Raw genomic sequence first — 14,238 nt, 5'->3', positions numbered from 1 at the left:
AACTTATAAAAATAAAGTGATATCCTTTATTCTCAGGGAGAGATTATGTGTACTTTTTTTTTCTCGTCATAGTTTTTGTCCCATCGGATTTTTCCATAATTATATTTTTAACGAGACATTAAGTAATACAAAATAGATAATCACCGGGAATGTTGTGATAATGATTATTTATTTTGTAATAAGATAATGTTTATCTTCATATATTGTCGTTTACCTTTTAAGTCGGTTTAACCGACTTCCTCCTCTCCTATATAAAGGGATGTTGAGACTCAGATAATTAATTAAGACAAGATAATTCTGAGTTCTTTCTCTCATTATTTCTTCACCCCAAAATACAAAGAACAACAATAATAATTAAACAAAACATTCACTCTCATGTTACTATTATTCATTCACAAATACCAAGTGAATTAATTGTTATATTTTATTATTAATTCACAACAAAAACCATTTAGAAATAAACAAATATTATTTTGTACGATCAAAACAAATACAAGTGGGAAAAAAAAAGACGCTAGTTTTATAATAGTATAGAGATTTTACAATTTGTTTGACCATTGAAAGAAAGAAGAAAGAAAATATGAAACTATCAAAGCCCAGTATAAATTAAAAAGACATATAAAACAATTTTTGGTTGAGTCGTCCGTGCATCCTCTTCCGGTTGGTTTCGGGTGGCTGCAGCTTTGATTTACGGCGATGACGTTTAAAGTTAGTGATTTGGAGTCTGTGTTATCATGTATCTACACGTGTTTCTTCTTGTGTATACGGAGATCGTTTGCCAGACTTTTATCTTGGGTTTTTCTCGGCTGGATCTTATCCGTAGGCTTTTATGTTTTTATTCTGTGCTTTAGGTTTTTAAGTTTTGATGGGTTTGATGGGTCTCATCCTTCATTGTGTTGTTGTAAAGTTGGTTTTAATAAAATTTTAAAGAAAAAAAAGAAAGGAAATGTGAAGCCCAATATAAATTAAAAAGACATATAGAATAATAAGCCCAAAGTTCTATCTAGCAGGAAAACCCTAAATCTTGTTAGCTAAACTATATTTCGTGGAAAGACTACTGGCTTTGAACAAAAAAAGAAAAAAAGACTACTCGCGTACTTGGAAAATGTCATCTCTGTCGTCAGTAAAATCGATTCCTACAGTGGCCAGGTTCTGCAACCCCTCGAGCATTCCGGTTACTCGTCTCACCTCTTCTCCTCTCCTCCGTCTCCGTCCCCGTCCGTGGAACAGTTTACCGCCAACGTTATCCCTAACGACGGGAAAATATTCCGGTGGACTTCCTTCTTCCCATGCTTCCACCATATGTCGCCAATCTTCTTTTTCTTTGTCAGAAAGGACGAGCCCTGCGGCCATAGACTCCCAGGTCCAGATCTTCTCTACCACGCCAAAACCTCTCTAACCCTGGGACAAGAGTGACATAATAGAAGAGATGGGATCTGGTATTTTAATTTAACATCTCTCTCATTTCTTAATCTTATTTTGGATTTTACTTATATTATTTTTTAATCTTATTTTTGTTATGAACCAGATTGTGGATGGCTCATAACTAAGAGATTATGATTTGTAATCTTTCCATTTATCTATGACGGTGTAATCTCCTATATAAAGAACCTCTATGTTATGAATAAAGATAGACTTTTCCATTACTTTTATAACACATTATCAGCACGAAACTCTAAATCCCTAAGCTAATACCCAAATTGAAAAACCCTAAAACCCTAACCCTAGCCGGCGATCCGACGAACCCTAAACCCCGATCGCTTATCTTGTTCCCGCATCTGTTCCAGCTCGCGTCCCCGATTAGCTTCAGCCCAAGGCGTTCCTGATCCTAGCTCAGACGTTCGCGACCCGAGAGCAGCTCCAGCACGCGACCTCTTCCTCGTTCGCGACAGCATCAGACAGCTCGCGTCCGACGATCAAGGCGTTCCCGATCAAGCAACAAAGGACGTCCACGACCCGATAGAAGCGACTCGATCCATTCCAGCTCGCTTCCCGTTCGTGTCCTGCTCGCGGCTCAACTCCTTTGGTGGTCCGATTCAACAATCATCTAAGGTTAAAAGGTAATTCAAAACCTAAGAACCCATAATCGAACATGGATTGATTGATAAAGAATGAAACCCTAAAACCCTAATCTTTATGAATCAAAACCATAGGGTAATAGATAAAAAATCCTAATTGAGTAAATCGAAGCTCTAAAAGTTCGATACCCCAAACCCTAAATCATGTTCCTACATGATTAAAACCCCAAATCGGTTTTTACAAGTTAAAATCCGATAAACCCTAACCCTATATCTATAAACCCTAAATAATATAAGTATCAAAATTAATTATACTATAATTATCAAATCACATATTAAAACCCTAATCAAAAATTTTTTCGGTTTTCATCATTAAAGTTTTAAATCTGATTGAATCTGATGCTATGTTGCTAGAATTGTTTGACCGTTAAATTGATAGATTTATTTTCTCATCCTGTTTGGTTAATTGTTCATCTGATTTAAAATTATGTAAACCGACCAGCCTGTTAATAGATTGATTGAGGTTTACTTGTTTAAAATTTGAATGATCTGATTGCATGATTCTCGAGGTTTAATATCATCTGCTAGGATTGATAGTTTTGTAATCTGATCTGTTTTAAATAGAAACTCTAAATAATCCGTATGATAGGTTATATTGATCTGATTTGGATGTCTTTGAGAATTGAGAATCCATATGCTAGGTTGATAGATTTATGATAAAATCTAATGTCTTGAGGTTTAAGATTGTATGCTAAGTTCGATTAAATTGACTGATCTGATTATATGTTTTTGAGGTTTGATAAATTTGGATACTAGATAAATTATTTACACATGGTTTATGCTTAATACCAATCAACCTTGAAACTGATTCATTGAATTTCATGCTTGAAATCTATATTCTAGTATTGCTAAAATCAGCCTTGAAACTGATTCATTGAAATTCATGCTTGAAATCTATATTCTGGTATTGCTAAAATCAGCCTTGAAACTGATTGAGTGATTAATAAATCTTTTTACTAGTCTTGCTAAAATCCATTGATTGTTAAACCCTAATTGCATGATTAATTGAATCCGTTTTTGCTAGTCTTGATAAACCATAATTTTATGAGCACATAGAAATAGTATTGCTGAGACTTGATAGAAATTGACTGATTGATTAAATGCCTTTAAGATTGATAGTCTCATTGTCCTCACAAGATTGAAATCCGAATTGATTGTTTTTAAGAGTAAGGCCGCATGAAAATTATACCTAAATATTGAGTTATATATGATTTGAGATGTCAAAAATCAACCTGGATTTTGCTGCCCTAAATCTCTCTGGAGATAATTATTTACGGTGGGCATTGGATACAAAGATTATCCCAAAGTCAAAAAGACTTGGTGAATGTATCATAGAAGGCAATAATGCCAATGAGAAAAATTGATACAGGGCAATATTAATTATTAGCCATCATCTTATTAAGAGTCTCAAAGATCAGTATCTGACTATAGAGAATCCTCTAGACCTTTGGACGGAGTTAAAAATTGAGATATGATCACCAAAGAACGGTGTTATTACCAAAGGCCTTATTTGATTGGAAGAATCCCAGAATCCAGGACTATAAGTCCATGGATGAGTCTATTGCTAGCTGGGCAAAATAATGGATTACTGATGAGAAACAGTGAATTGAGACCTCCTGGATTAATCCCATTACCTGATACCAATAAGGCCGCAGAAAAAAAAAAAGGTAACCACGTCCAGAATGATAGACCACACGGTCATGGCCGTGGAGGGTGGAAAGGACGTGGCCATGGCCACTATAACACATTTGGCCGTGGGAATCACTCTGGCAGAGGCCGTGGGTATCAATCCAATTTGAGCCATGGTCAAGGCAATGGCCGTGGTATATCCTTTAAACCACAAAGCTCGACCAAATCAGTGTGCCATAGATGTAGAATGGGGAACCATTGGGCTAAGATATGAAGGACTCCCAAACATTTTTGTGACCTCTATCAAAGAGAGTCTGAAAGGGAAGAATCCTGAAACCCACTTGCTCTATAAAGATGGTGAAAATAATTTCAAACATGATCAACATGATCTTATGGAATATGAGACTTATGATTGCCTAAAAGAATCAAGTTGATAAACATGATCAACATCAAACTTGTGTGATTGCTTTGCTTGTATGCTTTCTCTGATTTTTATCTCCTTGAATTTGTTTCTATTACATTGTCTGCTTAGATTAAATGAATGAATAATTTTTCTATATGAGTACACTGAAAAACGCCAATATAAGTACTAAATCAGGTATCGCTAGTCTGAAAGAAGACTATGGCTAGGCTAATATATTATTGCCTAAGGGTATGCATCTAGAAATCAGTGATGCCTTTATATTCACCCAGCTCTAAGAGCAAGAGCAGCCTATTGAGTTTTAAAGATATAAGAATGAATGGTTTCCATATTGAAACAATGGGCGAAGGAAACAAAGAGTTCCTTCAGTTATATGTATAAAATCGCCCAAGGCCATAATAAGTCCTAAAGACTATACCTGCATTCTCTACTGACCTAGACTATGCATAGATCAGTATGATAGAGGCTAAAATCCTGCGAAAATATACACTTTATGGCACAACCGGATTGGCCATCCTGGTCCAAACATGATGCGAAAATTGATATTCAAAAGCCACACATTAAAAGATAAGAAGAGTTATCCCAAAGAATCCCACGTGTGTAGCATGTACACAATGGAAAATCATTAGGCCATCACCAGTAAAACGGCAACGAGCTCCTTTTTCATAAATAAAGACTATATGTCTAGATAATACTGGTGAATACATGTCCCAAGCATTTAAATGATTATGGTATGTCCATGGGGGTAAGTGTGGACAATTCTGTGATACATGTCCATACCAAGAACGGCTTGGCCGAAATCTTTTAAAACGCAAATAGCTGATTGATAGACCATAACTTATGAGGTCAAAACCCCCATTCATAGCTTGGGCCACACGAAATTTACATGCACCTAAGTTAATACGCATCAGGCCATTTAGTGAGCATAAATATCCCCTATCACAATTATTAACAGGTCAAGAGCCAGACATACCCCATCATAAGACATTTGGATGTGCTGTCTATGTACTAATTGCTCCACCACAAAGAACTATGATGGGACCTTAAAAGGAGGATAGAGATATATGTTGGATATGATTCTCCCACAATAATAAAGTACTTTGAGCCAACTATGGGTGATTATATTTGAGGCCAGGTACACAGATTATTTTAAGACCAGGAGAAAAAATAATAATAAAGCTGGTAAAAGAATGGTAAAAGAAATAGAATGAAATCAACCATCAATGTCTTGGCAAGATCCTCGGACTAAAGAATGTGAAATAGATGTCCAAAGATTATACATTTACAAAGCTAGCTAATCAAATGCTAGACACATTTGCTGACCCGAAAAAGAATGACTAAGTCATATATAAACCAACTTGTAAAGCACCAACGAATTTGATGTCCAAGAAGAGACACAGTCAAGTTGCTACAGAGTCTAGACAACGTATGAAACGTGGTAGACCAAATAGGTTCCAAAAGATAAGAATCCTCGGAAACAAAAGAAAGGTGCAGAGAATGATAATCAAAATCCAAATCCGAGGTTACTAAGGAAACCATCCCAGACATGGAGATAAGGCCGGCCGGCTCTAAGGTACATGTACCAAACAATGTAGCTTGGGACGCCAAGCTGCAAAGTATTAATGGTCATGATAATAATGAATCTCAATCGATTATATCATGTCTGGAACATAATGGAACCAATAAGGAATGTCGACATAAGATGATTTATTTGCATACAAGGTAGCACTTGAATTTATGAATATAAGCGAGGATCATGAACCCACGTCAATATAAGAGTGTACACTCGTAGAACAGATTGGATTGAATGAAAACATGGGGTTAAATAGTTTAAGGAAGAAAAGCGTATTTGGCCATATGATTAAGACTCCATATGATGTTAAAACCAGTGGATATAAATGGGTCTTGTGAAGAATAGAAATCGTGAGATATAAAGCTGATGTTGCACAAGGATTCTCACAAAGACCAGTAATAGATTATGAGGAGACATACTCCCATAGTAGATGCAACTACTTTTAGATTTCTCATAAGTCTGGCTATATAAAAGAGAAAATTAGACTTACAGCAAGTTGATGTAGTAACTGCATATTTATATGGTCCACTGGATAATGAAAGTACTAGAGGGAATTGAGCTGAAAGTACAGTAAGTTCTCGAGAAAAATATTGATAATCATCAAAGTATATGATCTGAATATCCTAGGAACCTCTGGATACAATTTCTCAAACAGTTGAATATCTCAAGAAAGAGTTTGAGATGAAAGATCTTGGAAAACAAAGTTTTGTTTGGGATTACAGCTTGAGTACATTAACAATGAAATCCTTGTGCATCAAATAGTATATACAAAAAAGGGTACTCAAGAGATTTAATATGGACCAGTCTCACCCATTATCTAGTACATGGGCGTGAGATCACTTGTTTTGGACACTGATCCATTCACTACAAGAAAACATCGTAATTCTGACGGACATTCTGACGGAAAATGAGATCCTCGGAATATTCTGACGAATTTCCGAGGAAATTCCGAGAAAACCCAAAATTTGGGTTTCCTCAGAATTTCCTTGGAATATACCGATGAAATACCGATGAAGGCATATTCCTCGGAAAACACCGACGAATATCCGAGGATATATTATAGCCGTTGGAGAGCCGTTGGGGATTTTAAAAATTTCGAGGAAATTCCGAGGAAAGAGCCGTTGCCGTCGGTATTCCGTCGGAGTTTCCTCGGTACTGTCGGCAGCATTTCATCTATAAATACCCGCACCCCCAACCTCTTCATTCACTCCATTTCTTCATCCTCTCACATACTATATTTACACACGAATTTGATTGAAAAAAGCATGTCTTCTTCAAATTATTATCGTTCTTGGATCGATCGACCTCATTTGGATCCGAACACGAGATTGCTTACGAAAGAATACCAACGAGGTATAACCGAATTCATGGGGTTAGTTCAACGACAACCGGAAGCAGAAACAGGTATGTTAAGAAGTCATTTCTCTAATTGTAAAAATAGAAAGATTATTAAAGAGTGGGATGTTTGGACTCATCTATATTTGAATGGGTTTACACGAAGTTACAAAATTTGGTATCATCATGGAGAAACTGATTATGAATATGGTAGTACTAGCGAACCTCAGCCTGCGGTTAGGTTAGAAGAACCAATTAGAATGGATGTAGATTATGGTGTAGGTACTGAGCAGATGGTAAATGATCATTTTAGAGGGGAAGATTTACCCAATGCAGAAGCTATGAGATTTTATGATATGCTCGATGCTGGAAAGCAACACTTGTACGAAGGTTGCAGAGATGGTCATTCAGCTTTATCATCTGCAACAAGACTGATGGGCATTAATACATATTATAATTTGGCTGAAGACTGTGTGGATGCGATTGCTGATTTTGTAAAAGGTATTCTACCTGAGGATAATGTAGCCCCTGGTTCATACTACGAGGTTCAAAAACTGGTAGCTGGTCTTGGTTTATCGTATCAGGTAATAGATGTATGCAGCGATAACTGCATGATTTATTGGAGGGCGGATGAAGAGCGGGTTACATGCAAATTTTGTGGAAAGGCTCGTTATAAAGATACGAGTGGAAGAGTTCCAGTGCCATTTAAAAGGATGTGGTATTTGCCTTTGACGGAAAGGTTGCAGAGGTTGTATCAGTCTGAACGCACAGCGCAACATGAGATGGCATGCGGAGCATTCAACAAATGGTGAGATTAGACATCCTTCAGATGCAAAAGCGTGGAAGCATTTCCAATCAAAATATCCCGACTTTGCGTATGAGAGAAGAAATGTCTACCTTGGATTATGTACTGATGGTTTCAGCCCGTTTGGCAAGAGTGGAAGACAGTATTCTCTATGGCCAGTCATTCTTACACCATACAACTTACCGCCAAACTTGTGCTTGCGACGAGAGTTTTTGTTTCTCTCCATTCTCGTTCCCGGACCAGAGCATCCTAAGAGATCACTTGATGTGTTTCTTCAGCCACTAATATATGAGTTGCAACAACTATGGGCTCAAGGTACTGAAACATACGATGTTTCATGTAAAGAAAACTTTCAAATGCGGGCAGTACTTATGTGGAAAATAAGTGATTTTCCAGCATATGGTATGTTATCTGGATGGACAACACATGGAAGGCTATCATGTCCATATTGTCAAGATGACACAGATGCTTTCCAACTAAAGAACGGAAGGAAAACGTGTTGGTTTGACTGTCACAGACGATTTCTACCACCTCATCATCCATACCGCAGGAGTAAGACTTCGTTTACGAAGAACAAGCAGGTGTTTGATGGTCCACCTGAGGAAGTTAGTGGGAAAGATTTGTTGAAGCAGTTTAGGTATTTTGATGCAGAAAGAACGCTAGATGTAGGTGGAAATGAAAACATTCGAGTCAGTGCGGTTGGAGAGCTACATAACTGGCACAAAAAGAGTATTTTCTGGGATCTGTCATACTGGAAGGATCATCTGCTGAGACATAATTTAGATGTCATGCATATTGAGAAGAACTTTTTTGACAATCTCATGAACACGATCCTTAACGTTCAAGGTAAAACAAATGATAATTTGAAGTCAAGACTGGATTTAGTCGATATATGTGCTCGTTCAGAACTTCATGTTGATGAGAATGGTAGGGCTCCTTTTCCCATATACCGACTTGATGCAGAGGGAAAAGATGCGTTTTTTGATTGGATTTCAAACGATGTGGAATTTCCAGACGGTTATGCATCTAATTTGCGTAACTGTGTCGACAGAAAGGAAGGAAAGTTTATCGGCTTGAAGAGTCACGATTGCCATGTAATGATGCAGCGCCTCCTTCCGTTTGCCTTCGAGGAAATATTACCACAGAATGTTCATGAAGCAATTGCAGGGATTAGTGCTTTCTTCCGCGATTTATGCACGAGATCAGTGACGCTTGAAGGTATTGAAAATTTGAAGACTAACATAGCCGTGATTCAGTGCAACCTTGAGAAGATATTTCCTCCATCATTTTTTGATGTTATGGAGCATCTTGTTATTCACCTGACAAGAGAATTGGAACTTGGTGGTCCTGTGCAGTATAGATGGATGTATTTGTATGAGCAGTATATGTACCATTTGAAGAAGATGGTGAAAAATTATAGTAGGGTGGAAGGTTCTATAATCGCACAGATGATAAATTCAGAAACTTCAAATGTGTGGTGAACCAATAACCCAACAAATCCTAGAATCAAGAATGCTCTGATACCAACTTGTAAGACCCGATCCTGGATTCCTCAATCCAACCAGACCGCGGCCTCACTAAACAATGCAACCAGTTTCATTTACATATTCAAGTTCCAGTGTTAAATAATTCTAAGTCTTTTTCAGAGTTTTGAGGTTCCAACATTCTACTAAGGCAAATAGATATTTCATAGATAATAACCAAGGTTCATACATCATTCATCTTCCTAATAAATAGATCACACACTAGAATCGCATAAGTTCACAAGTTGCACAATAGGCTACAATAATTATACAATTTTCCGAATCAACCCAATCACCACACATCTTCCCATGGCCGCGGTCCTCATGGTGCTTTTCCCTTACCACGGTCCATTTCTGGTCCTGGATCCAACATAGACAAACACACAATCACAAGGTTAGATTACAAAACAAGAATCAGTTCACATTGCATGGTCGGATCCAATCTAGACAAGAACAATCATTAAAAATGTCAAATCTGACCCCTTTAAAAAGAGATCCAAATACCAAATAAAATTCATGATAATTCATGACAATTCATAAGAAAAATATTCCCATAATCAGATTCAAAAGAACCGGCTCAGATCATAGAGATCTCGGCCATGATCAGCCCACACAAGAACAAGGGACTTTCATGGGAATTTGATCAGGCCAAGGCCTTAAGATCAATAGATCCTTCCCTGTAACATCATAAAACAATCTCTATACAATATACATGAAGAAAACAGAGTAGAAGAAGTCAGAGTAAGGAGTGACCAATCGATCCAAACCGGCCAGACTCACACGGCTATCACCCGCGGCCTTGTCCGGTTACTCTTGGCCACACCTCTCACCTTAGGAGTTCGGTCTCCAGGGGCGACTTCCTTCTCTTTCTCCTTTGCCTTCTCCTTGTCTTTCTGTCTCAATTCCATCCTCTTGATCACACGCCAAACACACCAGGAACACTCAAGAACAATCTCTTGGATCAAATCGGCCAATCCAAGGTTTGTATCTCTCTTTCTCTCCTGAGTTTTCTCTGTGTTTCTCTCTGTGTTCAGATGAATAAAATCGACCAGAATGGCAGAAAAGAGAGAGAGAGGCTGAGTTTAATTGTCCCCAACCGCCTGGGGTGGCAGTTACCAAGAATCAGATCCCCTTCTTCCCAAAACCGCCCCATAATCGTCCCATAACCGCCCCTTGGCGGTTTCTTCCCTTTTCTTCCTTTGAAAAATCGATCACTGAGCCTCAGCTCACACTCTGGGAACTTGTCCACTCCCTGTCCCAAGCCTAAGACCAATTTGGTCGAACCGTCCCGTACCCGGACCATCGGCTCGCCCAGTAACCGTCCCAGACTCGTCCACACTGATCCGAACCAAAATGCACCGTTCACCGGATTGAGCTGATCTCCAGCTGTTCCCAGCTGAGTGAACTAGTCTACCAGCTCCCGTGAGCTGAATAGATCTTAGTGAACTGAATACCAGCTGAACCGAGCTGATTGAACTCAAACCAACACTCGTCCAGCTGCCTAAACACTCACTCAACTCCTTTAACCTTGTTTCCATCCTATCCTGATTAAGTCTCAGCTGACTGATGCCCTTAACCTTCATTTAGGGCCATGATACGCTTGTCTCAAGGTCCAATGACCTGACTGGTGCGTCTCCCTGCACCATGGCCCGTCCAGCCGATTCCTATCTAGGATCGGGTACATGACAACCTCACTTGAATATTACACTTAAAATGTAACCGACCAGACTATGAATGCCTACCGGATTAAGTTGTGTAGACTGGTTTGGACTAGCTTCTGGGTCGGGTCTTACAAGGCTGACTAAATGTCATTCTTGACTCGAGTTTATGATAAATATCAGGTGCAGCTAATAGCCTGGTTTTCGCTTGTATGATTTTTGTTTGGAGGTTGGCGAAAGTGGCCGAAGTGCTATTAGCTGTTGCCAACTTCCGCTTGAGTGTGTGATGTAAGTCATGTGGTTGGGAATCGGTTTCAGAAGAGGACGAGAGTTTGGCTATGATTACGATTATATTGATACGTCTTTGTATCCTCAGCCTTTCATCTTCTGTGCCCGAGTCATCTTGATGCCGGGATGCTGCGGCTTCGTCCTCGTGGGTGCCCCGTCTTCTGTTATGAGATTTTTGGTTCTTTTTGTCTTTAATTTTACTTCAGCCTTTGGTTTTCTTGGAAAAATTCTACTTTGGTGGGATTAGATTTGTGTGTTTGATGAAGAACGCAGTCATTAAAAAACTTTGTGGAATTTTTTTTACTCTTTCGTGTCATGTCCCTTTGACTTATGGTAACTGCAGTATTTCGTCTGGTCAAATAAGCTGGTAGGATTGCTAGGAGGGATAGTCCAAAGAGGCTGGAATTTTCTTTTGGCATCTTTCTCCTAAACTTTCCATCTTTTCTCCATACTATGGTGGCTGAGGTCGGGTACTCGTCCTCGTCAACAACGTAGAAAATATTTTTCTTTTTGTTGGCCTTGTTGTAGGACGAGTTCTGGCATGGCTCTTGATGAGTCTTTGTTGCCATTGATGCCGCTTATTTCATCGCGTTATGTTGGTTTAGGAACGCTTGCTTGTCTTTCTCCACTGTTTTACAATTATTCACACAGCGGAGGGCATCTTGGAGAATAATAGGCGTGTTAACGTAGAGATCATCTCAGACTTTAGAGTGTACACAGAGGGCGTTTCGTAGGGCATCTACTGCTATCTGGTCTGGGACATATACCTTAGACACCATGTGCTTAAACTTTTCCAAATATTTGAATTTCTCTGGGATTCTAGGACATCTTCAATAGGTTAGGCGTTGAGGCTCCCTAGCGAGTGAAAATTATGTAGTGCTTCAGGAACTCAGCCGACAGGTCGTAGAAACTGTTGATGGAGTCCTTGGCCAACCTGGAGAACGAAGTTAAGACTGGTCCTCAGACACCTTTTACGAATAGTTGGAAGAACCCGACATCTTTCTCCTTATCGGTGAAGTGTACTCGTTTCATGGCTATTATGAACGCAATCAAATGGTCAATGGAATCTTTGTCATGAGAGTATAACGGGATATGGATTTTGTCCGTCTGATGGATTTTGAGATCGGTAATCTCTTTGAAAAGAGGGTCCTAAGCGTTGCGACAAGGACTCACTCGGCCTCTGGATCCGTGCTCGTCACGTGGTGAATTTTGAGTTGATGTCTTCCATCGAGAGCTGGAGATCGGCGATTTAGAGACTTGTCGTCCATTCTAAACTGCCAGTTGTCTGCTCTTTGCCAAGTCCTAGGATTTTAACCGCCAAAAAACGGCTAAGGTTGAGTGTCGATCGTTGCTCCATTATCCGACTCAAGTTCGGCTCCAGGATCGGAGTAACACACTACTATCAATCATGGATCATCTCCGATCTCCATGTAGGACGTCTGTGGCTTGACAACTCGAACTGGATCATAATAGACATTGGGGTCTATGAGTGTCAGGCACAACTGGTTAGTCTATAGTATGTTGCAACTGCTCCTACAGTAGCAATGAAAGCTCTCCCAAGTAGTATAGAAGAATTCCAATTAAGCTTTCAATCTGCACCTCAAGGTTTCTGATGATTCCTCTTGAGTTACTCTTAGAACAGTCACTACAAGAAAACTCATCTTAACTACGAAAATTAACGAGGAAAAATAGGAATCGTAAATTTACGGCTACTATAAGAGTAGTTTACGAGGAACGTAAAGTCAACGTAAGTTCATCATAAAATAACGACAATAAAATTTCGTCGTAAAAAAGAAGTGACTTGTACTCTCTCAAATAAGAGGTTTAGTCGTGGTACTTAAGGATCGAATCCACAAGGAGCGAGGGCACACAATAGATCTTAACCAGTTTATGATTAACCTAGGCAAACAATTAAATAGTAAATAGCAGAGGTGAACAAGGAAGTTGTTTGATTGATTGGTTGTAAACAATTATGAGAAATAGCTAGATCTAGGGTTTCATGTAGTTGTGATTATAGTGATTTAGATACTAAGGTTTGCAATCCTAGAACACGGATTCTAATTGCAAAGTATTCCAGCTTCGGCGTGTGTATAAATCCTATTGACTAAGTCCAATATATCAGTTGTCGCTTGTTGATATGGTTTGAACGTCGATTGATGCTATGAGATTAGCGTTGATCGATGTTTACCTAGGCAAGCTTTAGCGATCTATTCAATAGGTTCACTAGTATTAACTAAATTAGTTATCGCTTGTTTCTAGCAATCAGATGTCGCTTGCACTGAATTATCTCAAGTTCAGGATTCTAGTTAGCTACTCTAGAACACAAGCATTAATTACAATTCGTCTCAAGGAAATCTTTATCACCTTAGCTTATCTATATTTTGGCATAATCCCTCATAACCTTACTTCTAACCCTAAATGTAACAAAGGTAACTACTCAGATACATGAAAGCAGAACATAGCAATTATCTGAATAAAATGCATAAACATAATAAGGTAGAAAAACTGGAGTTCCAATACAAAGCTCTGAAGGAGTCTTGAATCTTCTCTCCAAACTATTAAAAGCCCTAAATATGTTTTGCTGTAAAAAGTAGAAAGTATGAAAACGTGTGTTGCCCAAAACAATGGCAGAGCACGTACATATTAGGTTAGAGTCGGCCAGGGGCATTCTTGTAAATGATGTGGAACTTCGACCATAAGTCGGCTGGGAACCAATTCGGGTCTTGCGAGCCATTGACGACAAGATTTGTCCGTCGATCGATGTTTGACTCTGAATGTCGACTGTAGACTCGTTTGATAGACAGCTACGAGTTTCTTCTAACTTTATCTTCAAAATGCCCCAAAATCACCATATATCTTCAAAACACTCTTGAACCTGTAAATACTCTAAAAAGACTCCAAAACATAACAAACAACTCCTAAAACACT

Source organism: Brassica napus, chromosome C5 (assembly GCF_020379485.1).
Source record: "Brassica napus cultivar Da-Ae chromosome C5, Da-Ae, whole genome shotgun sequence".
Classification (NCBI taxonomy): Eukaryota; Viridiplantae; Streptophyta; class Magnoliopsida; order Brassicales; family Brassicaceae; genus Brassica; species Brassica napus.
The sequence above is the reverse complement of the archived record's forward strand: the minus strand, read 5'-3'. Positions refer to the sequence as shown.